Source organism: Megalobrama amblycephala, linkage group LG2 (genome assembly GCF_018812025.1).
Source record: "Megalobrama amblycephala isolate DHTTF-2021 linkage group LG2, ASM1881202v1, whole genome shotgun sequence".
Taxonomy (NCBI): domain Eukaryota; kingdom Metazoa; phylum Chordata; class Actinopteri; order Cypriniformes; family Xenocyprididae; genus Megalobrama; species Megalobrama amblycephala.
In genome coordinates, this window is record NC_063045.1 from 5,724,485 (window position 1) to 5,750,872 (window position 26,388).

General features: G+C 39.4%; 1 protein-coding gene and 2 long non-coding RNA genes across 4 annotated transcripts in view; all 3 read right to left on the minus strand.

Moving 5' to 3' along the window:
- LOC125263285 overlaps positions 1 to 26,388 on the minus strand; it is a 1,003,076-nt gene that overhangs the window by 35,169 nt on the left and 941,519 nt on the right. The window lies entirely within an intron of this gene.
- On the minus strand, positions 3,763 to 4,394 carry LOC125263310. The gene is made up of 3 exons (XR_007183789.1): positions 4,335 to 4,394; positions 4,102 to 4,245; positions 3,763 to 4,002 (listed from the first exon to the last, which is right to left on the minus strand). It is a non-coding gene; the product is annotated as an uncharacterized LOC125263310 (long non-coding RNA).
- LOC125263322 lies at positions 21,955 to 22,281 on the minus strand. The gene is made up of 2 exons (XR_007183802.1): positions 22,221 to 22,281; positions 21,955 to 22,061 (listed from the first exon to the last, which is right to left on the minus strand). It is a non-coding gene; the product is annotated as an uncharacterized LOC125263322 (long non-coding RNA).

The window sequence follows — 26,388 nt, forward strand, 5'->3', positions numbered from 1 at the left end:
GTCATCCCGTTTATTGATTTCAGCTATTAAATTGTATTTAAACCTCCATTGAATCTCATCATCATCCTTCATTTCAGTAAGATCAGAGTTTAGAGTGACTGAATCTCCCTCCATCACTGATATTTCAACTGTATCATCAAACACACACAGAAAACAATAGGGGTGTAAGAAAATATTGATACACATGAATATCGTGATATTATGTTTGGCGATTTTGATTCTCAAAAACACTGTATCGATATTTATATATTTATTTATTTACATCCAAGATTCGTGGTATGTGTTTAGTTTAAACCACAGACTGTATAAAACCCAACCCCTCAGAATGTAAACGGACACAGAGCCGGAGAAGCATCACTAGTGTTAGCATTAGCAAATCCAGCTCACGAGACGACAGAATTATTCTGCTCCTGCGGTATACAGAGTCCAATCTACACAATGTTAAAAGAAACACTGAAACAGTGTTGAAGTTAATGAGAGTATTAATGAACAAATAACTGATGATTGAGCATTTGGTGAAATCAATTGCAAGTAAAAGACATGAAATCTCTGAAGATCTGATTAAACAACTCCACAAACAGCATTACCAGCTTCACTTATTACTAACCAGACTGACTTTATTTCTGTCACACGTCTACAGAAGATCTTATTGAGAATTAACAGAGGTTTAGATGCTTGTTTCATTTGAAGTCATCATTATGGTGCTCAGTGTTCACTTTAGTTGTGCTCTTAGTCCTCGTTCTTCTTCTATTAGCTTTTCTTTGTTTGTAAATCACATTTGCTGTGGCAATGAAAGCCAAGATAAAGCAGGATCAGGTGTTATCAGCTCTTTGTTGATGTTAACAAAATCACCAAAAAATGAGAATCTGATGTTCTGTTTTTAATTTTGTGTTTATATTTGGCATTTATAGCCACTGATCTTGTGTAACTGCAATATTGACACCAATAGCATTAAAATGAGCAATTATCTTGAAAGGCAATAAAAAGCACAAGTTGTTTGAGCGAGTGTTTCATGTCGTCACACACACACAGAATTTGAAGCAAAATGGAGTTTGGATTAATAATTGAATCTTTGTGCTGATTAAAATATAAAACAGGTGAAACTGATATTTAACTCACCAAAGACAATGAGATTGAATCTCCTTCTCACAATGTTGGTCTCTAGTTGATAATCTCCATCATGTTTCATTGTGGTGTTTGTGATGGTCAGAGATCCAGTTTGATTGTCCAGCTTCAGTCTGTCTCTGAATCTCCCATCAAGAACATCATCATATACAGTGAAGCTGTCGGCCGTTACATTGATTTCAGCTATTAAAGTGTGTTCATATCCAAAGCTCCACTGAATCCAATAATCATCCTTTATTTCAGTAAGATCAGAGTTTATAGTGACTGAATCTCCCTCCATCACTGACTTCACTTCAACATTACCAAACACACCTGAAGAGTTTTTCACAGATTAAAGCTTTAAAATCACTTGATGTTGGTTTGATGAAGCTTCACTAAAATACTTTTAATCATTAAAATGTGAAATTAATAATAGGGGTGAATTCAGGTTGATTGGGACACTTGCTATTAAGGTAACTGGGGAAAAAGTGTCCCAATCAACCTGAATTCACCCTATTCTGCAGCAGTACAAAGACAAAAGATGATCAATGAAAAGAGAAATAGATTTATATGTGAAACAATAACTAAATATAAAAGATACTTTTGCTTTAACGTACAACTGAAGGCATTAAAAACACATTTAAACTCACCATCCAGACGCCACAAACAGAAACAGGTCAAAACTAATTTGAGAAACATTTTCTTCATCGGTTCACTGTAAAGCTCACGATAGTAACTCTTAAAATGTCTGAAAACATTTAGATTGATCTGAAACACGACTGAACTGTGATATTAATCTGGTTGAGTGTGAATCCTCCCCCAACCTCAGTTAGTTTCCGCTCACACATCCGTCTCCTTTAACTTCAAGAAAATCAACAAGCTTTTGTTGATTTTACATTTTCAAATGAATTCTGGCCCTGAATGAAAATTAATATCAGAAGAGCGAAATATTGGATTAGATATCTGTGTCTACTGGTGTGTTATTAGTGTTGTGTGCTGTTAGTCATATTTGATCTCTGACTCTTATTTGACTGTTGATGGATTCACTTTATTTCAGTGTAAAGAAGTTTAGTGTGAAGTAGAAGATTGTGATCTTCTTATTAGCAAGAGAGAAAATGAAGAAACACTTCAGCCACAAACTGCTGACACGCAAATCAACCACAAACATCCAGCAGAAGCTGCTTATTCACCAGACAGATCAAACCAGACACACTGATGTTAGTACAGATAAAATAAGAGAGAAAAACCACTGCAGGGTTTAACCATTTTGACTAAAGAAACAGTTATTTACATTTATCTTATATATTAGCTTGTGTTCAAGCAAAATTCATAAATGAGAGTTAATGAAGCACACAGTAACCTGTGAATGTAATTGTTCATTTAGAGAAATTTGGCTGCCTCTGATATTTGGTCTTGGGGAAATTTGACAAGAAATGCTTGAGTTCATGATGAGTTTTGATTGCAGATTTTGTTACTTTAGCGAATCTGAGAAAAATAAAGTGTTCATGAACCATGGCTGCCACGCCAGAGTCTCCAGCCGTCATGGACGCTGCACCTGAAGCTGTGTGTGTGTGTTTCTAATGTTCAGAATGTATCAGAATATATTGTTTGTCACCGTTGTTGAGATTCATACACTGATTCTTGATGTCTGTTTGTGCCTAACACAAAGCTTTTTTTATTATTATTATCATTATTATCATTATAAATCACAACAACTGGAATGTCCACCTCTGGTAGACATGAAATCAGTTGTCGTCCACTATGACACTACATGAGCTGAAACAATCAAATTTTGCATCCCAACACCCATTACCATTTACGAATCCCCACAACACCTTACGTCAAGCAGATTGTGACAAAATCTGGATAAGACTGTGTAGTGTGAACCAGGCAAAACACTTCAACATGGTTGTATTCATTACTCATTGCATAGTATTCATCACATAATACTGAACACAGTGCCATCTAGGGGCTTTTTTGAGTAACAGGCACAATCACTGGATATCATTACAGATGCTGAGCAAATAACTCCTGATATCATGTCAGTTCAGGGTGAGCCACTAGGTGGAGCTGTTGATCCTCAGATGAGACCATAGAGACGAATGACACTAGAGCAGGGGTGTCCAAACTCGGTCCTGGAGGGTCACTGTCAACTTGCCTCAACACACCTGCCTGGAAGTTTCTAGTATGACTAATAAGAGCTTGATTAGCTGGTTCAGGTGTTTAATTGGGGTTGGAGCTAAAAAGTGGCCCTCCAGGAGCAGGATTGGACACCCCTGCACTAGAGATTTAAAGACTTTATTGTTGCTGTTGGAGGAAATGGAGCTCTGATATGTTGTTTATGTGTTTCACTGTGATCTCAAAGTATATTATAATGTGTCCCAAATCAGTGTTTGCTCAGGTTAAAGGAGAAGCTGGGAGAAGATGTTTGTTTATTATTGTTGTAGATTTATTTATTTATTTATTTTATTTTTATTTTTTTTAGCTAAACTTAGCTAATAATAATGCAAATATTTACAAATAATGTTTTAAATAATATTTTAAAAATGTAAATCTTTTTATGTGGCACTGCTTGACAATGTACAAAAATAGTATTCCTCCAGGGGGCGCTCGATATAATAAATGTAATAAAACATGGAGAGACTCTTGAAGCTCAGAGTGAGAAAACTTTATTGATAAAGACAAGCAAATACATATGACAGATGAACAGCAGTATTAGTAAAGTGAGATCTGTGTGTCTCTTTATTAATTTTGTATCTAAGAGAAATATAAACAAAGCTTTACAAATAAGATTTTTAAAATCTCAAAATAATCTAGCTCAAATTAATCATCAGTATTTATTATGACAAAAACACTAGAAGAACAAAAAATCAGCTGTGCTTTAGATTTCAATACTTCCTGAAAAAGATGAACATATAAAGACATTAATTAATAAATCTCACAAATATTAATATATGCTAAATCAGTGTGTGAGAAATGACATCATCAATCATGTACCTGATGTGTGAATATGAGCTTGATCTCGTTCAGCTCTTCTGGGTCTGATGTCATAAACCAGAATAATGATAGTAGCCACGCCCACCAGAGCAGAGAGGACCAATCGGATCACAGCTTCAGTAGGACCACAACAGTGGACAGAGTCTGAGGAATAAAAACATCAAACTGAGATCAGATCAGTCAATAAACACTAATATCAGCACTGACATCAACTAATATCAGCACTGCCGTACCTGAACATGTGTGACAGAGGTGAGTGATGTCCAGATGTTGAGTCTGGTTGCTGATGGGATTGTTCAGCACACAGCTGTAGGTGTTTTTATCCTGATATTCCACCTCCAGAGGTAGAGAGAGACTGATGCTGAGATCAGACACACTGATGCTGGACAATAAACTGTTTCCTTTGTACCAGGAGAGAGTCACATGACCCACATTCACAGCTGAACACACCAATGAACATGATGATGATGATGATGAAGAACATTGTGAAGAGTTACTGCTGATGACAGGAACAGGCAGATGAGCTGAAAAACATGAGAGAATAAAGAGAAATGAGGATGAATGAAGATATTCAAGCAGACGAGGAAGAAACATTGAGAGGAACCAAGATGATCAAAAGAAGAAAATTTTTTTAAGACCCTGCACATTTCTTAACAGTACTCCTTAATATGATTCTATCTGGCTGTTAATGTAAAAAAGTAAGGGAATTAGCAAATTTTATCTAATTAGTCATGAAAAGATAATTTTTAGATCTAGCTAGAAATAAATAAAACATGTGAAACTGATATTTAACTCACCGTAGACAGCGAGACAAATAACAGAAGGCCTCATGTAATAGTCGTTAAATTGTTTATAACGTCCAGCATGTTCAGTTGTGGTGTTTGTGATGGTCAGAGATCCAGTTTGATTGTCCAGTTTCAGTCTGTCTCTGAATCTCCCATCAAGAACATCATCATTTACAGTGAATCTGTCGGTCCGTTTATCGATTTCAGCTATTAAAGTGTCTTCAACTCCAAACCTCCACCGAATCCAATCATCATCCTTCATTTCAGTAAAATCAGAGTTTAGAGTGACTGAATCTCCCTCCGTCACTGAAACTGAATCACCGAACAAACAAAAACAAGGTTTGTCGCAGATAAACAGATTATGTTTTATTGCATTAAATTGTTTAAAATTTAAGTTTGACATAAACAATATCATAAAACAAAAATAAACAAAATGGTGTATGTGTCACAGTCCTGGTTGCAGCACGAAGGAGAAATGTCACAATCTTAGTGCAGTAGTTATTTTAATCCACAAACTCTAAAAAAAAACACTTGACTTGGAAAACAAACAGAACAACCAGGTAAACACAACATGGAAATCACAACTGACCAGAACAAACACAGGGCTTAAATACACAGAGAACAGAGGATCGAACAAGACTAATTAAACAGACACAGATGGGACAAATAAATTCAAATTAGGGTAACCATGGGAACAAACAGGTGGCGAGAAAACTAAGAACAAAGGAGAACATGTGACTAAGGATAAAACAAACTCATACCAGAACAGAACAGGGAAACAAACTCAAAACTCAACACAACCTTGACAGTATGAGTTAATTTCACTTTTGTCATTAAGAATCAGGTGTAAACATTTTTGAACTCACCAATGACATTGAGATGAAAATCAATCCTCATACGGTTAATCTGTAGTTTATAACGTCCAGCATGTTCAGTTCTGGTGTTTGTGATGGTCAGAGATCCAGTTTGATTGTCCAGCTTCAGTCTGTCTCTGAATCTCCCATCAAGAACATCATCATATACAGTGAAGCTGTCGGCCCGTTTATTGATTTCAGCTATTAAAGTGTATTCAAACCTCCACTGAATCTGATCATCATCCTTCATTTCAGTAAGATCAGAGTCTAGAGTGACTGAATCTCCCTCCTTCACTGATATTTCAACTGTATCATCAAACACACACAGAAAACAATAGGGGTGTAAGAAAATATTGATACACATGAATATCGTGATATTATGTTGAAGTTTTGACTCAGTTTGGCTTCAGTTGTAAAGGAGGCACTAAGAAGATCAACAAGAGTTATTTTGTTTGCAAAAAAGGCCATGTTAAAATCCAAATACTCTGGAAACGCACTGAATCTGAGAGCTTACTTAACATCCCGACGTCATCCGCGCTGCTGAGAGGCGTTTCGATAGAATATGTAATATGTACTGCACGTTCTCCTCTCAGTAGCAAAATAAACACAAAACAAAATTGACAGCGGTGGTAGCACGAACGACCATACACGGCCTGTCACAGTTCTCGTTCTCGAGTCAAGAACCGTTTGCAACGGTTTTCGGATCACCAGTACACAACCGAGAGCCGCTTCTTTCGGACGTGTCCGATTTGAGAACCGATGAGCTGATGATACTGCGCATGCGTGATTCATCGTGTGATCTGAAGCTACCGAACGTACCGAACAGTAATGACTGTCAGAGCACCGGCTAACTAGGACAACTGATGCTATGAGAGGACTCGAATGAGGGGCCAATCTGGCGAAACGTAAGTTTATTTAATTACAAATAAATCGTAATGTAAGAGGATCATGGTTTCTGCTCTGATGAAAACTAATTTATTCACTTTATAACTGTAAAACTTTGTTTGCACATCACTGCCTGTATATGTAATGTGTTTGGTTGCTTTAGATGCAAAACTAAATTGTAAGAAACTCTTCAGATTATAATGTTTTAGTTGACTGATGTTATGATTACTGACTTTATATATTTGAATGTGTTAAGTTTTTTCATCCCGGCCCGCGATAGACGATGTCATCGCGGATGATGTCATTACATTGGACCATAAAAGAACTGGTGAACCATTTTTTTCAACCGGTTTATTGAATCGAACTGTCCGAAAGAACCGGTTGGCGGAAAAGAACTAAACTTCCCATCACTAGCACTGTGATTCTACAACAGAAGATCAGCTTTTTAAATAAAATCCAAAGGATTTCTCAAAATTTTTCTTTTAGGCATGCACAGACATAAAGAATCAGCGTATGAATCTCAACAACGGTGACAAGCAACGTATTCTGATCAACAGATCAACTCTGAACATTAGAAAACAAGCTGCTAAAAAGTCACAGAAAAACAGAACAAAATAAAATAGTGAGAATAAATGAAATTACTAAGACAATTCAGATCATAATTTATTCATGCAGCAATGCATGATGGGAGCCATGGATGAATTTTGATTGGTGGCACCCAGAATGCACTGCAACATGCTTTATTATTCTCACCATTGTTGAGATTCACAGGATAATTCTTGATGTCTGTGTCTCTAAATGAAAGAAGTTTTTTTTATTATTGTTTAATCAAAGCAACTTCTAAGAAATCCTTTGTACTAACTCAGAGATTTGACTATAAATAAGCTGATTTGAGGTCAAATAATGATTATACCAACAATCCAAACTAAAGCTAATATTAAAAAGTCAAGGGTCAAGAGCTCAACTAAAGCAAACCCTGATCTCTGTGATGATGACTTAAAAATTTTGATTTTCTCCTTTGGTGATTCTGCTTGTTATCATCAGGTGTCTTTAATAACGATCAGTCATCACTCAGTTATAGAGGGTATGCACATGACGTCACTGTCGACCGTTATGACTGCGGTCACGCCCACTGAGGGGCACAAAGACTGAGCGGCAGCATTGGTTTTCAGAGTGAATGCCGTGAAAAAAACACACAACACATCTAAAACAGGAAAGAGCTTTGCGAAACATGGATTTGCAGTTATCATTTTGTGTCAAATTGTTGAATCTTGAGGTAAAATCATACCGTATATATTGTATTGTTATATATTGTGTTGACAACTCATCAATTAAATATTTACCTTCTTATATTCTGCATAATTGGGTGTTTTTAAATAAACTATACACGTTTTAGGGCTGGACGACATGACAATATATTTAACATTGATATAAGCGATTACTCGGTGTGGCAAGGGGGGCGTGGTTTAGCGAACCCTGCAGCGGGGGAGAGCGTCAAGAGAGGCGCAGTGAGTGAGTGGGTTAAGTGCAAATAACAAACACCCGTCTCTTGTTGCAGTAATTGGCGTGGAGAGAGTATAAAACGCCAGGAGAAACAGAAGCGAGGGAGAGAGAGAAGGACTGCTGACTGCCACACTCCAGGATTCCTGTGTTTATTTTAGTTGGAGTGATTTTCTTGATTTATGACCGTTTTGTGCCTGTCTGCACACTTTTGTTTTTGTGTTGAAAATAAAGAGCAGTCAGCAGACGAAAGCCGACCCTGTTGTCTTCCCTCCTACAAACTCGAACATTGTTACACTGGTGCCGAAACCCGGGAGGGAAGATGGATGCCGCCGCCACAACTGCGTCCTCCGCTACACCATTTGCAGATCTGATTACATCCCTCGCGGTCATGCAACACGACCAACATCAGGCCCTGCTGGACTTACGCCATGACCAGGAGAGGCGGTTCCAAGCCGTCCTCCAAGCCCAGCAGGAAGACCGCGAGAGGTTCCGGAGCTGGATAGACCGGGAGGTTCGGCCGGAAGCCACGGTCCATCAAGCTGTGCCCGCCCATCTCCCGCTCAACAAGATGGGGCCTGAGGACGACCCGGAGGCGTTCTTGGACTTATTTGAGAAAGCGGCCGAGGTCCACGGATGGCCGCGGGACCAGTGGCCGATGCGCCTGGTCCCATTGCTCTCCGGGGAGTCCCAGGTAGCGGCACAGCAACTTCCGGTGCGGAATCTCCTGGTCTTCGAGGATTTGAAGAGAGCCATCATTCAGGGATTATGCCGACCCTTCGTGTTGGCCCAACAGCTCCGGGACTCCTGCCGCAAATGGTTGCTGGCCGACGGAAGCGACGTGGAGGAGATCATCAATCGAGTGGTGCTGGAGCAGTTCGTCACTCAGCTTCCTAGAAGAACGGCCGAGTGGGTCCAGTGCCACCGCCCCACGTCGCTGGAGTCGGCTATCCATCTCGCGGAGGACCATATGGTGGCGTGCCCCGGGGTCGGCGAACCTTTGCCATCCGCCTCTCTCTCTCCCTCTTTTTCTTCTCCTTCTCTCTCTCGGCCTGTCCCTTTACCCAGGTCCCGTCCGCCCGGCCCTCCTAGAGTCCCGCCCCGGGGGCGGTGCGGGAATGGCCAGAACCATTATGCAGCTCCCCGAGTCCCGCCCAGGGGGGCGGGACTGGCACCGGCCGGGTTGGACCCCGCCCCTGTTTCTCCGCTCTCTCCACATCAGCCACTTAACCCACTCCCTGCCACTGGAGTGGCGGGGAAGTCTGGGCCGGCCTGCTGGCGTTGCGGGGACCCGGACCATTTTGTGGATAGGTGTCCCGTTATGGAGGTGGGGACGATGATCCGGGTCCCGGATGTCCCGCAGGCTGCCCCCGGTCAGGCTGGGTGGTACCAAATACCTGTGAGTATCAAGGGGGGTATCCATCAAAGTTTGATACAATCCGGGGCATTGGATACGAGCCGCATGGTTAAAGTACGGTGTGTGCACGGGGACGTGGTTGAGTATCCTATTTTGCCGGTCATTATTAAATTTCGGGGACAAAAGCATAGTGTTGAGGTGGCAGTTAATCCGCACCTCCGGCATCCGTTAATTTTGGGGACGAATTGGCCAGCGTTTAAAGAATTATTGGTAATTTTATGTACGGATGCCTCTTGGGGGGAAAATGCGTCGGAGGGGAGTGAGAGTGTGCAGGTGGGAGAGACTGAACCGGGACCACTGAGTACTGCCTCGGGGGAACAGAGCGAAATCGAGAGAATTATTCTCTCGGAGCGCGATGATTTTCCCCTGGAGCAGTCTCAGGATGAGACGCTGAAACGCGCATTTGAACAGGTCAGGACCATCGACGGTCAGCCTCTCCAGCCTGAACAACCGCTTACCTATCCATATTTTGCAATAATTAAAGATAGGTTGTATCGAGTGACCCAAGACGCTCAGACAAAAGAAGATACAACCCAGTTATTAGTACCTAGGAGCCGCCGGGAAATGCTTTTTCAGGCGGCTCATTCCAATCCAATGGCTGGTCATTTAGGACAGGTAACGACACTAAATCGCCTCATGACCCGATTTTTTTGGCCGGGCATTCACGAGAATGTGCGCAGGTGGTGCGCGGCTTGTCGTGAATGTCAGTTGGTAAACTATGGAAGTATTTTAATGCCAAATGTTTTTGAAATAAAAAGCTTGTTGAATTGCACTAACTGGAAAAAAAACATGCATCACATTAGCTGTGCTTGCATTTAGATGCATTGTATTTTTAAGGCTTGCATTTTTATGGGCTGAAATTCAACATGGTCGTATATTTAAGCTGTGAATATTTCAATAAAAAATATTTCACACACATTTTCATTATTAAAAATTCAATAATTTATTTTCACCTTTCAGATTTCAATTCCAAAATATTCATTCTGTTTAAAAATACAACCTATAAAATTCGACTAGCAATTTTCAGTCCATTTTATTTCGCTTTACAAATTCGCTTCCACAAATTCAGTGGTTCAAATTCGACAGAAAATTCAACATTTCACATCCGGGGAACTGCAGGAAAAGCAGTAGAGTGCCGATGCATGATCTCCATCTGCTGTTAGTCGACTTCACCAGCAGGTGCCGCTAGCGGCTGTTTACAAAGACGAGCAACGGCTAGTAAGTCATCATTCATTCATAAAAGCGGATTTACAGAAATGGAGCAAGCGGTATGTGAATGTGTGATGATTATCAGGGCCAGTATAAATGCAGAAAAGCTGATAAAGACACAAAAGCTGCATTTATGTTTAATTCAGTGTCTTTACGGTTACTTTCCCTGTTTAGTCTACATGTAAGCAGCTTTCTCTCCCGTGAACGAGATTATAACGTTATTGTCCGATGCTGGTGTACAGATCATACATTAAATCTGAGGTAGACATATATTTCTCTCTGTTGTTTAGTTTCCTTAACTTTATATCGCAGCACTGTGTTGTAATACTATGGTTTCCCTCATCCGTCATAGGATTCCCCTGCCATCAGGACATATAAAACTCTTAACACAGCTTAATGGACTCGTGTACAGTGATATAAAAGAGCAAACTCGCACCTCGTTTGTGATGTAAGTTATACTATATAGGCTCCAAGAAAGCAGATACTGGCATAAAGTTGTTTTGACGCTGAACGTTTGATTTTCGCAAATTTAGGGACCGTCTCTAAAGTTACGATATTGGTATTCACGTTTCTACCTTCAGTAGCGTTTAAAGAGAATGATTTACAGTCACAAAACCAACTCTAAAGTGTTCATCTAGGTCTCAGGTAATGCAAACCTTTTAGATTTTTGATGCTTATTAAAATAAAAGGTAACACTTTATATTATAGTTAGTTAATATGAACTAATAAAGAACTGCACTTCTACAGCACTTATTAATCTTTGTTAATTTTAATTCCAGCATTTACTAATGCATTATTAAAATCAAGAGTTGTATTAACATTAGGTAATGCACTGTGAACTAACATGAACAATGAACCGCTGTAATTTTATAAACCCTAACAAAGATTAACAAATACAGTAACAAATGTATTGCTCATGGATAGTTCATGTTAGTTAAGACATTATGATCCATCCATATTGTAAAGTGTTTCCAAATAAACTGTCAAGTAATATGTGAATATTGCTATGTATTTCACTACTGTATGGGATCATACAAAAAATGCCATAATTTAAAGCTCAATAGCATTTGACGAGAATGATTTACAGTCACAAAACTACCTGTAAAGTGTTCATATGGTGTCAGGTCGAACAGTGATGCGCCCTTCTCTCTCTCTCTCTCTCTCTCTCACTCACTCACTCACTCACTCACTCACTCACTCACTCACTCACACACACACACACACACACACACACACACATGTTAGGTTTTTGTGAATTGTGGGGACTTTCCATAGGCTGCAATGCATTTTATACTGTACAAACCGTACTTCCTATCCCCCTACCCTACCCCTAACCCTAAACCTAACCATCACAGGAACCTGTGCATACCTTTATTTTCTCACAAAACCACCATTTAGTATTTTTAATAATTAATTTACATTGTGGGGACCGGTGGCTGGTCCCCACGATGTAGGTGAACTCAGGTTTATATTACATCGTGGGGACATTTATATACATCCCCACGATGTAATATAAACAAGAACACACACACACACACACACACACACACACACTTGAACTCACACAAACTCTTGTACGCACATGCACATGCATATTCAAACACCCCACTCAAAGTACATGCATATTATATACTATTTCTATTTTTTAACACGTTCATCACACAATTCATTCTACTTCATTTTCATTTTTCCTGCTCATATATTATCCTGCTTATACAAATTTTACATTGTGTTGCCAAAGCATTTATATGAGCAGGAAAAATAAAATTAACTAAGTAGAACGAATTGTGTGATGAATGTGTAAAAAGAAAAAAAGAAAAGAAAAAAAGTATGTGCATGTACTTTGAGTTGTGTGTGTTTGAATGTGTGTGTGTGTGTGTGTGTGTGTGTGTGAGAGAGAGAGAGAGAGAGAGAGTGAGAGAGAGAGAGAGTAGGGCGCATCACTGTTCGACCTGAGACCTAGATGAACACTTTAGAGTTGGTTTTGTGACTGTAAATCATTCTCTTTAAACGCTACTGAAGGTAGAAACGTGAATACCAATATCGTAACTTTAGAGACGGTCCCTAAATTTGCGAATTGACGTTCAGGGTCAAAACAACTTTATGCCAGTATCTGCTTTCTTGGAGCCTATATAGTATAATCTACATCACAAATGAGGTGCGAGTTTGGTCTTTTATATCACTGTAGGAGCCCATTAAGCTGTGTTAAGTGTTTTATATGTCCTGATGGCAGGGAGCTATGACGGATGAGGGAAACCATAGTATTACAACACCGCGCGGCTGAATTAAACACTGAATTAAACATAAATGCAGCTTTTGTGTCTTTATCAGCTTTTCTGCATTTATACTGGCACTGATAATCATCACACATTCACTTACCGCTTGCTCCATTTCTGTAAATCCGTTTTTATGAATGAATGATGACTTACTAGCCGTTGCTCATCTTTGTAAACAGCCGCTAGCGGCACCTGCTGGTGAAGTCGACTAACAGCAGATGGAGATTATGCATCGGCACTCTACTGATTTTCCTGCAGTTCCCCGGATGTGAAATGTTGAATTTTCTGCCGAATTTGAATCACTGAATTTGTGGAAGCGAATTTGTAAAGCGAAATAAAATGGACTGAAAATTGCTAGTTGAATTTTATAGGTTGTATTTTTAAACAGAATGAATATTTTGGAAGTGAAATCTGAAAGGTGAATATAAATTATTGAATTTTTAATAATGAAAATTTGTGTGAAATATTTTTAATTGAAATATTCACAGCTTAAATATACGACCATGTTGAATTTCAGCCCATAAAAATGCAAGCCTTAAAAATACAATGCATCTAAATGCAAGCACAGCTAATGTGATGCATGTTTTTTTTTCAATTAGTGCAATTCAACAAGCTTTTTATTTCAAAAACATTTGGCATTAAATTACTTCCATAGTAAACCCACCGGCCACCCCAAAAGCGCCTTTGCGCCCCCTTCCATTAATGCAGGTCCCCTTCGAGAGAATTGGCATGGACCCCATCGGGCCATTAGAGCGATCAGCAAGAGGACATCGTTTTGCATTAGTCATTGTAGATTATGCAACACGATATCCAGAAGCAGTGCCGCTCCGCAACATTTCCGCTAAGAGTGTTGCCGACGCACTGTTTTCTTTAATCTCCCGAGTAGGGATTCCCAAGGAAATCCTCACTGATCAGGGCACGGCGTTTATGTCACGGACGTTACGCGAACTTTACGAATTATTGGGCATTAAATCGATTCGGACCAGCGTCTTTCACCCACAAACGGACGGGCTGGTCGAACGGTTTAATCGCACGCTTAAGACAATGATTCGTAAATTCGTTCAGGAAGACGCCAAAAATTGGGACAGATGGTTGGAACCCCTGTTGTTCGCTGTGCGAGAGGTCCCGCAAGCCTCCACGGGGTTTTCCCCCTTCGAGTTGCTCTATGGTCGCCAGCCAAGAGGGGTGTTGGATGTCATAAGAGAGACTTGGGAGGATGGACCTTCTCAATCTAAAAACGAAATTCAGTTTGTGATGGACCTGAGAACAAAACTCCACACTTTGGGGCGGCTCTCTATGGAGAATTTGTTACAGGCCCAGGACAAACAGAGCCGGCTGTATAACAGGGGAACCAATTTGCTTAAATTTGCACCGGGAGATAAAGTGCTTGTATTACTCCTAACGTCAAGTTCAAAATTACTTGCAAAGTGGCAAGGACCGTTTGAGGTCACACGGCAAGTGGGAGAGCTCGATTATGAGGTAATACGCTCAGATAGGAGAGGAGCACGTCAAATTTATCACCTCAATCTCCTTAAAAAATGGAATGAGGGAGAATCAGGGATGTTGGCGACGGTGATTAGCGGAGAGGATGATCTTGGACCAGAAGCGAATATAAAAAAACAATCTCTCGCTCTGGCCCCAGGGGGAGATCACCTCTCGCCCTCCCAACTCATTGATTTGACTACATTACAGGCAGAGTTTGCTGACGTGTTTTCTCCCCTACCTGGTCGTACAAACCTCATTCAGCACCATATCGAGACAGAGCCGGGCGTGGTGGTTCGCAGCCGGCCTTATCGCTTGCCTGAACACAAGAAAAAAGTGGTTCAGGAGGAATTAGGGGCAATGCTTGAAATGGGGGTAATAGAACAATCCAACAGTAACTGGGCGAGCCCGATAGTTTTGGTTCCTAAGACGGACGGCTCAGTGCGGTTCTGTGTGGATTTTCGCAAGGTGAATGCTGTGTCGAAATTCGACGCATATCCAATGCCGCGGGTTGACGAATTGCTTGACGAATTGCTTGACCGGCTTGGTTCGGTCGTTTTTTTTCGACATTGGACTTAACGAAGGGTTATTGGCAGATCCCCTTGTCTCCATTATCCCGAGAAAAAACAGCTTTCACGACGCCGTTTGGATTACACCAATTTGTTACACTTCCTTTCGAGCTGTTCGGGGCACCGGCTACCTTCGGGGCACCGGCTACCAGCGGCTGATGGATAAGGTGTTGCGGCCCCATGGTGCATATGCGGCTGCCTACCTAGATGATATCATTATATTTAGTAATGATTGGCAGCGGCATATGCAGCATGTGAGGGCGGTATTGAGGTCGCTGAGAGGAGCTGGGCTCACGGCCAACCCGAAGAAGTGTGCGATTGGGCGCGTGGAGGTAAAGTATCTGGGTTTTCACTTGGGACATGGGCAGGTGCGTCCTCAAATTGATAAGACTGCAGCAGTTGCGACCTGTCCGCGTCCCAAGACCAAAAAGGAGGTGAGACAGTTCTTGGGGCTGGCGGGATATTATAGAAGGTTTGTGCCTAATTATTCGGACCTCACCAGCCCCTTGACTGATCTTACTAAAAAGGAAGCACCAGATACGGTCCAGTGGACGGAGCCGTGCCAGCAGGCGTTTACCCAAGTAAAGGCTGCTCTGTGTGGCGGGCCGTTGCTTCATTCTCCTGATTTCTCTCTCCCTTTTTTGTTGCAGACGGACGCATCGGACAGGGGGCTGGGTGCTGTCCTGTCTCAGGAGATAGAGGGGGAGGAACGGCCGGTGCTGTACATTAGTCGTAAGCTCTCTAAGAGAGAGACTAAGTACAGCACCGTGGAGAAAGAGTGTTTGGCCATCAGGTGGGCTGTCCTCACCCTCCGCTATTATCTCCTGGGATGGGAATTCACCCTCTGTTCGGACCACGCTCCCCTGCAGTGGCTCCACCGCATGAAGGATACCAACGCGTGGGTATGTGGCAAGGGGGGCGTGGTTTAGCGAACCCTGCAGCGGGGGAGAGCGTCAAGAGAGGCGCGGTGAGTGAGTGGGTTAAGTGCAAATAACAAACACCTGTCTCTTGTTGCAGTAATTGGCGTGGAGAGAGTATAAAACGCTAGGAGAAACAGGAGCAAGGGAGAGAGAGAAGGACTGATGACTGCCACACTCCAGGATTCCTGTGTTTATTTTAGTTGGATTGATTTTCTTGATTTATGACCGTTTTGTGCCTGTCTGCACACTTTTGTTTTTGTGTTGAAAATAAAGAGCAGTCAGCAGACGAAAGCCGACCCTGTTGTCTTCCCTCCTACAAACTCGAACATTGTTACACTCGGATTTAAACCTACCTATATTGTAGTTATATAAAATATTCACAGGCAGATTTGCTTTATGTGTTTCCCCAGCGTCGAAATCAGGCACATATAAATGTCAGGAAACACGACTCCTGGCTGCATGTCAATATCCATGGATTAGGTTTCTTTGACAAGTTGTAAGGAACACTTTGAGCCCAACCTTTAGTGTAATTCGTTTGTTTTACTCGAGTTTTCGCAGTTTCCCCTGTTAAATCCAGTCATGCAGCAGGTTCTTTTGCCACTCAGTCCAGCTGAGGGAGCGCGTTCCTGCGGGAAAGTGACGTTGATGCATACCCTCTGTTCACTTAATTATTTCATTAACTTCAACACTGCTTCAGTGGGTGGAATAAAATGATGGCAGGACTTTTACTTTCTGACACCTGGACTTTCCACCTCTGTTAGAGAGATGCTGAAATGTACAACATACACAGCAAAATCCTCAGTGAACACTGATCTGTGTTTATATGAGTCCAATCTACACAATGTTAAAAGAGACACTGAAACAGTGTTGAAGTTAATAAGAGAATTAATGATCAGATAACTGATGATTGAGCATTTGGTGAAATCAACTGCAAGTAAAAGGCATTAAATCTCTGAAGGTCTGATTAAACAACTCCACAATGATGTTTGTTTCATTTGAAGTCTTTTCTTTGGCTGCTGTAACTGTGTGTTTGTATGTTTGCTGTGGCAATGAAACCGAAGATCTACTGCCTCGATCTACTGCCTGTACCCTGACCACAATTCTGCCTGTCCCTGCTGTTCCTGTCTGCCCCTGTTTGACCATGCCTGTATGACCACGCTCACCTTTCAATAAAGCTTTGCATATGGATCTTACCTTGAGTCCCAATTCGTTACAGTTATCAGCTCCTTGTTGATAATAAAAAAATCATCACAAAATGAGAATCTGATGTTCTGTTTTTAATTTTGTGTTTATATTTGGCATTTATAGCCACTGACCTTGTGTAACCTCAATATTGACACCAATAGCATTAAAATGAGCAAGGCAATAAAAAGGACAAGTTGTTTGAGCGAGTGTTTCATGTCGTCACACACAGACATCAAGATTTTGGATATGAATCACAACAACAGTGACAATCAAAGATATGTGAATTACAGATGCTACGTTGAAAAGATGTCTTCTGGACATAACTTTGTTTAGTGGGAGTCATTTACAAAAGTAAATAGCTTTGAAATGTAAATTTGATAGGAATAAAAACATTAAAGAAAAAGACGCAAAATGGAGTTTGGATTAATAATTGAATTTCTGTGCTGATTAAAATATAAAATGGGTGAAACTGATATTGAACTCACCAATGACCTCGAGATGGAAATTCTTTCTCAGACGTTTGATCTGTTGATGATAAAATCCATCATGTTTCATTGTGGTGTTTCTGATGGTCAGAGATCCAGTTTGATTGTCCAGTTTCAGTTTGTCTCTGAATCTCCCATGAAGAACATCATCAAATACAGTGAATCTGTCGGCCGTTACATTGATTTCAGCTATTAAAGTGTCTTCAAATCCAAACCTCCACTGAATCTCATCATCATTCTTCATTTCAGTAAGACGAGAGTCTAGAGTGACTGAATCTCCCTTGTTTACTTTCACTATCCTAATAGCATCACTACCAAACACACCTGAAGAACAGTGTTTTTCACAGATTAAAGCTTTAAAATCACTTGATGTTGGTTTGATGAAGCTTCACTAAAATACTTTTAATAATTTAAATGTGAAATTAATAATAGGGGTGAATTCAGGTTGATTGGGACACTTTTTGCCATTAAGGTGACTGGGCAAATAGTGTCCCAATCAACCTGAATTCACCCTGTTCTGCAGCAGTACAAAGACAAAAGATGATCAATGAAAAGAGAAATAGATTTATATATGGAACATTAACTAAATAAAAAAGACACTTTTGCTTTAATGTTTAATGTTACGCTAAAAATAATGCTCTTGAGTATCTGAGCTTCATATTTATATTATTTTATTTAATCAATCCATAATAACTGAGTTTAGAGCTGAATGCAAACTTGATCTCACAGTAAAATCACAGTTTAATAATTTCTATATGAGAATAACAGTGAATGTTGATCCTCTCTGACTAATTTAACCAGTAAATTATTACATGTAGAACAGAAACAACTGAAGTCATAAAAACACATTTAAACTCACCATCCAGACGCCACAGACAGAAACAGGTCAAAAGTAATTTGAGAAACATTTTCTTCATCGGTTCACTGTAAAGCTCACGATAGGAACTCTTAAAATGTCTGAAAACACTCAGATTGACCTGAAACACATCTGAACTGTGATATTTATGTGTGAATCCTCCTCCAACCTCAGTTTCCGTTCACACGTTCATCTCTTTTAATATCAAAAATCAACAAGCTTTTGCTGATCTTACATTTTCAAATGAATTCTGGCCCTATATGAAAACTAACAGCAGAAGAGCGAAATATTGGATTAGATATATGATTAGATATAGGATTCACTTTATTTCAGTGTAAAGATGTTTTGTGTGGAGTGAAAGATTATGAGCTTCTTATTAGCAGGAGAGAAAATGAAGAAACACTTCAGCCACAAACTGCTGACACACACATCAACATCCAGCAGAAGCTGCTTAACCACAGACAGATCAAACCAGACACACTGATGTTAGTACAGATAAAATAAAAGAGAAAAACCACTGCAGGGTCAATTTTGACTCAAAAAACATTTATTTACATTTATCTTTTATTTTTGCTTGTGTTTGAAGTTTGAGACTGGCTGCGTCCGAAACCGTCTATGTAATGGGTTGAGAAAATGTAATTTATAAGTTGACTTTTAGATTTCACTAAAAGGTTAATTTCATTGTACTTGTGTGAATCGACAGGGGTGATACAAAGAGTTTGAGCGAGTTTGGAAGTGTATCTAATCTAAAAAAGTGTTTTAATTCACAAAGGATTAAAAAACAGCTAAAGAGCGAGTTTATTCGTGTTGAATCTTTTTTCAGAAGTTAAAGGATTCAAGAGAAACTATTTCAGTAATAAACTGACTGCCACTGTGGAAAGACATAACTTCTGTCTTCTCGTGTTTTTCACAGAGTTTATTCACCGATCCACAGTGCACACTGCTTGTGTGTCATTTGCTACCGACACAAATATCCCCTAGGTCTGAGGCCGGTAACACCTACTTCTCTATTATATAGTAGGGGAAAAGCAGTAGGCGAGTGAATAAGTATGTCTGAAGCCTTAGTAGTCATAAATGAGTATTCGAGAAGTTCCCGGATGGCCTACTGCTTCCGCCCTGATTCTGAAGTGTTCCTCGATCTGACTGTCCTCCAAACAAAAACGACCATATAAGTCGTTTTTCAAGCACCTTATAGACTAGCACGGGTTGGCGTTTTTCTATTTCCGCTTTCTTGAGTGTACGCTTGTGAGCTTCCGGTTCCGAGATATGACGAGAGGGAAGACGCGAATAATGGCGCAATTTTGCACACGATGTCTACAAAACTTTCCAAAAATAAGTATCAGCGACGTACACTGGCTTGTACAAGCGGCTAGCCCAGCCCCAAGGAGCAAAAGAGAAAAGGGATATAAGATGTACATATCGAGTTACTTCGACAACTATGAAAGTAAGTTATACAACATTAGCTAACTGACTGGCAAGCTGGCTAGCTCTAGCTAACGTTACTGGTTAGCTTTGACAACTCGACAGGCTATTTGATCCAGTTTAAATTGTACGATTAAGTGTATGCAAAATGACAAATAAATTACCTAAACATATACCTAGCTTTCATGGAAACCACAGAAACTGGTTGTGACAGCTGCTGTTCTTTTACTGTATGTTTATTATAATCCATGCACAGTCCAGTTATCTTTATGGTTCATTGGCCAGTGGTAAGTGCTGATTTTGTACCCTGTACATATGTTATGCATTCAGCATTCACTGTTTTACTAACACTATATGAAAGTGAGTAAATTGAGACCGGTGATAAATGTTGATCTATTTGGATGTCCTTAGATTACAGCATTGTGTATGACGCATCACTGATAGCCTGACATGGTTGAGCCTATTCCCATACCTACTACATACCTGATCAGCCTGTTCTCAGCTTTCTCATTTTCTGTGTTGTATTGAAGTTGTGTTCTAAATGTGAAATGACAAACATTTTGTTTTAATGTGCAGATTGTCTTTGAGGACTGCTCACCAGTTGAGATTTCAGTAGCAGTGTTCCTGTGTGGCTGGAAAAGCACTCTGCAACCACAATGTTGACTGCTGTACCGCCCGTCCTTAGCTGCACTGATACAGAGCAGCTCTGGCACAAGCCAAGAACCATGGTAAGTATCTGTTCACACCAAAACCACAGTTTGAGAAAAAAAATACTATAGTATCTACTATGGTAAATTGTACTATACTGTTTTATAGTATTTACAAACCCGATTCCAAAAAAGTTGGGACACTGTACAAATTGTGAATAAAAAAAGGAATGCAATAATTTACAAATCTCATAAACTTATATTTTATTCGCAATAGAATATAGATAACATATCAAATGTTGAAAGTGAGACATTTTGAAATGTCATGCCAAATATTGCCTCATTTTGGATTTCATGAGAGCTACACATTCCAAAAAAGTTGGGACAGGTAGCAATAAGAGGCCGGAAAAGTTCAATGTACATATAAGGAACAGCTGGAGGACCAGTTTGCAACTTATTAGGTCAATTGACAACATGATTGGGTATAAAAAGAGCCTCTCAGAGTGGCAGTGTCTCTCAGAAGTCAAGATGGGCAGAGGATCACCAATTCCCCCAATGCTGCGGCGAAAAATAGTTGAGCAATATCAGAAAGGAGTTTCTCAGAGAAAAATTGCAAAGAGTTTGAAGTTATCATCATCTACAGTGCATCATATCATCCAAAGATTCAGAGAATCTGGAACAATCTCTGTGCGTAAGGGTCAAGGCCGGAAAACCATACTGGATGCCCGTGATCTTCGGGCCCTTAGACGGCACTACATCACATACAGGAATGCTACTGTAATGGAAATCACAACATGGGCTCAGGAATACTTCATGCAGCATATATTCACAGTTTCTGACATTATTGTGTGTCCTGACTGAATCCTGACAGGGGTGAACGAGCTCTTGTAGCTCCGCCCTCTAAGGTCGATCACAGCAGCTCATTTGCATTTAAAGGGCCCACACTGAAACAGCTTGTTTTTGCTCAAACACTAAACGTGGCAAATTTAACATGCTATAAAAAATGATCTGTGGTGTATGTTGAGCTAAAACTTCACATACATACTCTGGGGACATCTGAGACTTATTTTACATCTTGTAAAATGTGGTATAATAGGTCCCCTTTAAGTAGTGCTTGTTAAGTAAGTACTTATTGAAATGAAGTACCTAGGCGGTTTCGGACGCAGACATGGAGAGACTCTTAAACCTCAGAGTGAGAAAACTTCATTCATAAAGACAAGCAAATACATATGACAAATGGACAGCAGTAGTAAAGTGAGATCTGTCTGTCTCTTTTTTAATTTGTTTATATCAGAGAGAAATATAAATAATAAAGCCTTATAAATAAGATTATAAATAAATCTGACACTGAAAGAGAGAGAGAAGGTCAAAATAATCATCGGTATTTATTATGATAAAAACACTAGAACAAAAAACACACTTGAAGAATCTTTAAAGTTCAGCGTTCTGCTTTAGATTTCAATACTTCCTGAAAAAGATGAACATACAAAGACATTAATTAATAAATCTCACAATATTAATATATGCAAAATCAGTGTGTGAGAAATGACATCATCAATCATGTACCTCTTGAAATACAAACTGAGATCAGATCAGTCAATAAACACTAATATCAGCACTGCCGTACCTGAACATGTGTGACAGAGGTGAGTGATGTCCAGATGTTGAGTCTGGTTGCTGATGGGATTGTTCAGCACACAGCTGTAGGTGTTTTTATCCTGATATTCCACCTCCAGAGGTAGAGAGAGACTGATGCTGAGATCAGACACACTGATGCTGGACAATAAACTGTTTCCTTTGTACCAGGAGAGAGTCACATGACCCACATTCACAGCTGAACACACCAATGAACATGATGATGATGATGATGAAGAACATTGTGAAGAGTTTCTGCTGATGACAGGAACAGGCAGACGAGCTGAAAAACATGAGAGAATAAAGAGAAATGAGGATGAATGAAGATATTCAAGAAACATCCAGAGGAAATAAAGATATAGAGCATTTAAACTCAATTTAATAGAAAGTTAAATATAAACCTGCTGTTAATGTAAAAGTTATTAGTAATTTTAACTAATTAGTCATAATAAAATACTCATTTTGATCTAGAATGAATAAAACATGTGAAACTGATATTTAACTCACCGTAGACAGTGAGACGAATAAAAGAAGGCCTGATGAAAAAGTTGATCTTTAGTTCATAAACTCCATCATATTCAGTTCTGGTGTTTGTGATGGTCAGAGATCCAGTTTGTTTGTCCAGCTTCAGTCTGTCTCTGAATCTCCCATTAAGAACATCATCATATACAGTGAAGCTGTCGGCCCGTTTATTGATTTCAGCTATTAAAGTGTTTCCAAACATCCACATAATCTCATCATCATCCTTCATTTCAGTAAGATCAGAGTTTAGAGTGACTGAATCTCCCTTTTTTACTGACACTGACCAAACAGGATCACTACCAAACACACCTGAAGAGTTTTTCACAGATTAAAGCTTTAAAATCACTTGATGTTGGTTTGATGAAGCTTCACTAAAACACTTTTAATCTTTTAAATGTGAAATTAATAGTATTCTGCTGCAGTACAAAGATGGAAGATGATCAATGAAAAGAGAAATACATTTTATATGTAACAATAACTAAACAAAAGACACTTTTGCTTTAATGTTTACTGTCACACTAAAACTAATGCTTTTGAGTATTTGAGCTTCATATTTATTATTTTATTTAATCAATCCATAATAACTGAGTTTAGAGCTGAATGCAAACTTGATCTGACAGTAAAATCACAGTTCAATTATTTCTATATGAGAATAACAGTGAATGTTGATCCTCTCTGACTAATTTAACCAGTAATTTATCACATGGTAGCAGAACAGAAACAACTGAAGTCATAAAAACACATTCAAACTCACCATCCAGATGCCACAGACAGAAACAGGTCAAACGTAATTTGAGAAACATTTTCTTCATCGGTTCACTGTAAAGCTCACGATAGTAACTCTTAAAATGTCTGAAAACATTTAGATTGACCTGAAACACATGACTGAACTGTGATATTTATCTAGTTGAGTGTGAATCCTCCCCCAGCTTCAGTTAATTTCCGCTCACACATCCGTCTCCTTTAACATCACGAAAATCAGCTAGCTTTTGCTGATCTTACATTTTCAGATGAATTCTGGCCCTGAATGAAAACGAATAGCAGAAGAGTGAAATATTGGATTAGATATCTGTGTCTACTGGTGTGTTATTGAGTGTTGTGAACTGTCAATCATATTTGACTTCTGACCTGTGACTCTTATTTGACTGTTGATGGATTCACTTCATTTCAGTGTAAAGATGTTTTGTGTGGAGTGAAAGATTGTGAGCTTCCTATTAGCAGGAGAGAAAATGAAGAAACGCTTCACAATGCTGACACACACACCAACATCCAGCAGTAGCTGTTTATCCACCGACAGATCAAACCAGACACACTGATGTTAGTACAGATAAAACAAAAGAGAAAAAACATTGCAGGGTCCATTTTACTCAAAAAAAATAAAAATAAAAAATAATTATTTACATTTACGAGTTAATGAAGCATACAGTAACCCTGTAACACTGTATAAAGTAACACTGTAAAAAATAAGGCAACTTCTTGGATTCAACTTTTTAAGTTAACTCAGCTAGATCGCTCCAGTTTAAATCAACTTAAATACTTTTGTTCATCTAATGAGAACAAGGTAATATTTGAACTTAAAACTTTGTCAAGATAACTAAAATAAAACATGTCGAGCCAGCTTGAACAAGATAAGGCAACATATTGCACTCAACTTTTTAAGGCCCAATCCCAATTCTACCCCTTCCCCTTTCCCCTTCCCCTTTGTTTCGCACGTTCACGTGAAGGGGTAGGGGTGTCCCAATTCTCATTTGGTTGGAGGGGAAGGGGTAGGGGGAAGGGCCAGGTAGCCCTTCAAAGGAAGATTTTTCGGGACCACACTTCAGACGAAGGGGTATGATAAATTTCCAACATGGCCGACCGAGCGAGCAGAGAGACCCATAAATGTAAGTATTTTCTTACGGTAAACAGTATTTTAGTAATAAATAATCACTTGTTTTATGTTGCCTTTAATCTTGAGTTCATGTATACGGTTATGTTCTCCGAAAAAAGATTTGTTAAAATCGCTATGAAAAAAGTTCGCTAATGTTTTTTACTTTATGATAGTTCCACAACATATTTTTTTATATTTTATTGAAACCCGCGTTGATTTGACAACATAAATTCAAATCCGGTGGCAGCTCTTTTTGCCGCATGCCTGATTAATGTATTGTTTTGTTGTGGTTACGTCCATAAATACGTGTACGTTACATGATATAAACAAAAAGTGCATTCAGTTTGCGTGCTTATTCGTAGGGACTCCTGAGGAAACACGCAGGCTCATACGTTTTCGTGCAGAAAACGAGCAGCGTTTCTTGAAATCGAAATACACAGCAAAACAACTTTGGGAGCGAGTCATCTGTTAAACGTTTATGTTGCTTGTGCCTGATTACTGTGAGATATGTGCACTAATAGTAAAAATAGCTGTCGCCCAAGCAACAGAGATCACTACAGCTATCGATGGCATCTTAGAAGTGTGTGATAAACATCGGCGCATCTATGACGTAGGAGCTAGCGATGACTTATGATGACGTGTAACGGTCTAGTAGTGGTGTCCCATTTCTTAGGGGAATATTTTCAGCCCTACCCCTTGACACTCTGTTTCAAGGGGCAAGGGGAAGGGGTATAAAATAGAATTGGGATTGGGCCTAAGTTAACTCAACTAATTCTCCCCAGTTAAAGTCAACTTAAAAATAGTGATGTGACATTTGACACTGAAGCTTCAAAGCTTGTATCAAAAAAACTTGAAAGAGCTTGAATTGTTTTGCCATAATAATCTGTTTTCGATAAAAAAATCATAATATGAATACATATTTATATGTGTAGTTTTGTGCATGTTGAGTTTGTATTTATTACCAGTTCATAAGTACTTCAACTGAAAATCTTTGTTTATTTTAAAGGGTTAGTTCACCCAAAAATGAAAATTCTGTCATTTATTACGTTCCACACCCGTAAGACCTTCGTTAATCTTCGAAACACAAATTAAGATATTTTTGATGAAATCCAATGGCTCAGTGAGGCCTGCATAGCCAGCAATGACATTTCCTCTCTCAAGATCCATTAATGTACTAAAAAAATATTTAAATCAGTTCATGTGAGTACAGTGGTTCAATATTAATATTATAAAGTGACAAGAATATTTTTGGTGCGCCATAATACAGTATATGGCTAAGCTTGCCTCCCCAGAAATTTATTCAGGGACTCATTTATTCAAATTACGTAATTTTTTTTATATAGACTAATTATTTTCATTGTTTTATACGCTTTTCATAGCACAAACTGATTTATTACATGAAACAGTACAAAAATGGCTGGGTTGTCTGGGGTGCAAAGGCAACTTTTTCCACCGTTTGACCACAAGATGTCGTTAGTATGCACCGTTTTGAAAAGCTTCGAGTAATGAATCTTTGTACGAGGGGAAAGCCTCAGTGCTTCGCAAAGCTTAATTTCACCATCACTACTTAAAAACTTTTGTTCATCTAATGAGTACAGGTGGTCTTTTTAACTTAAAACTTCTTATCAAGACAACCAAAGAATGATTAGCAATGTAATTTTTCATCTCCATGTTTGATTTTCAGTTAATTACACAACATGAACATCATTTGCCTCTTAAATCTATAGGCACACAAGTTGTTGCAAATAATTAGCAAAAGTATACCTCA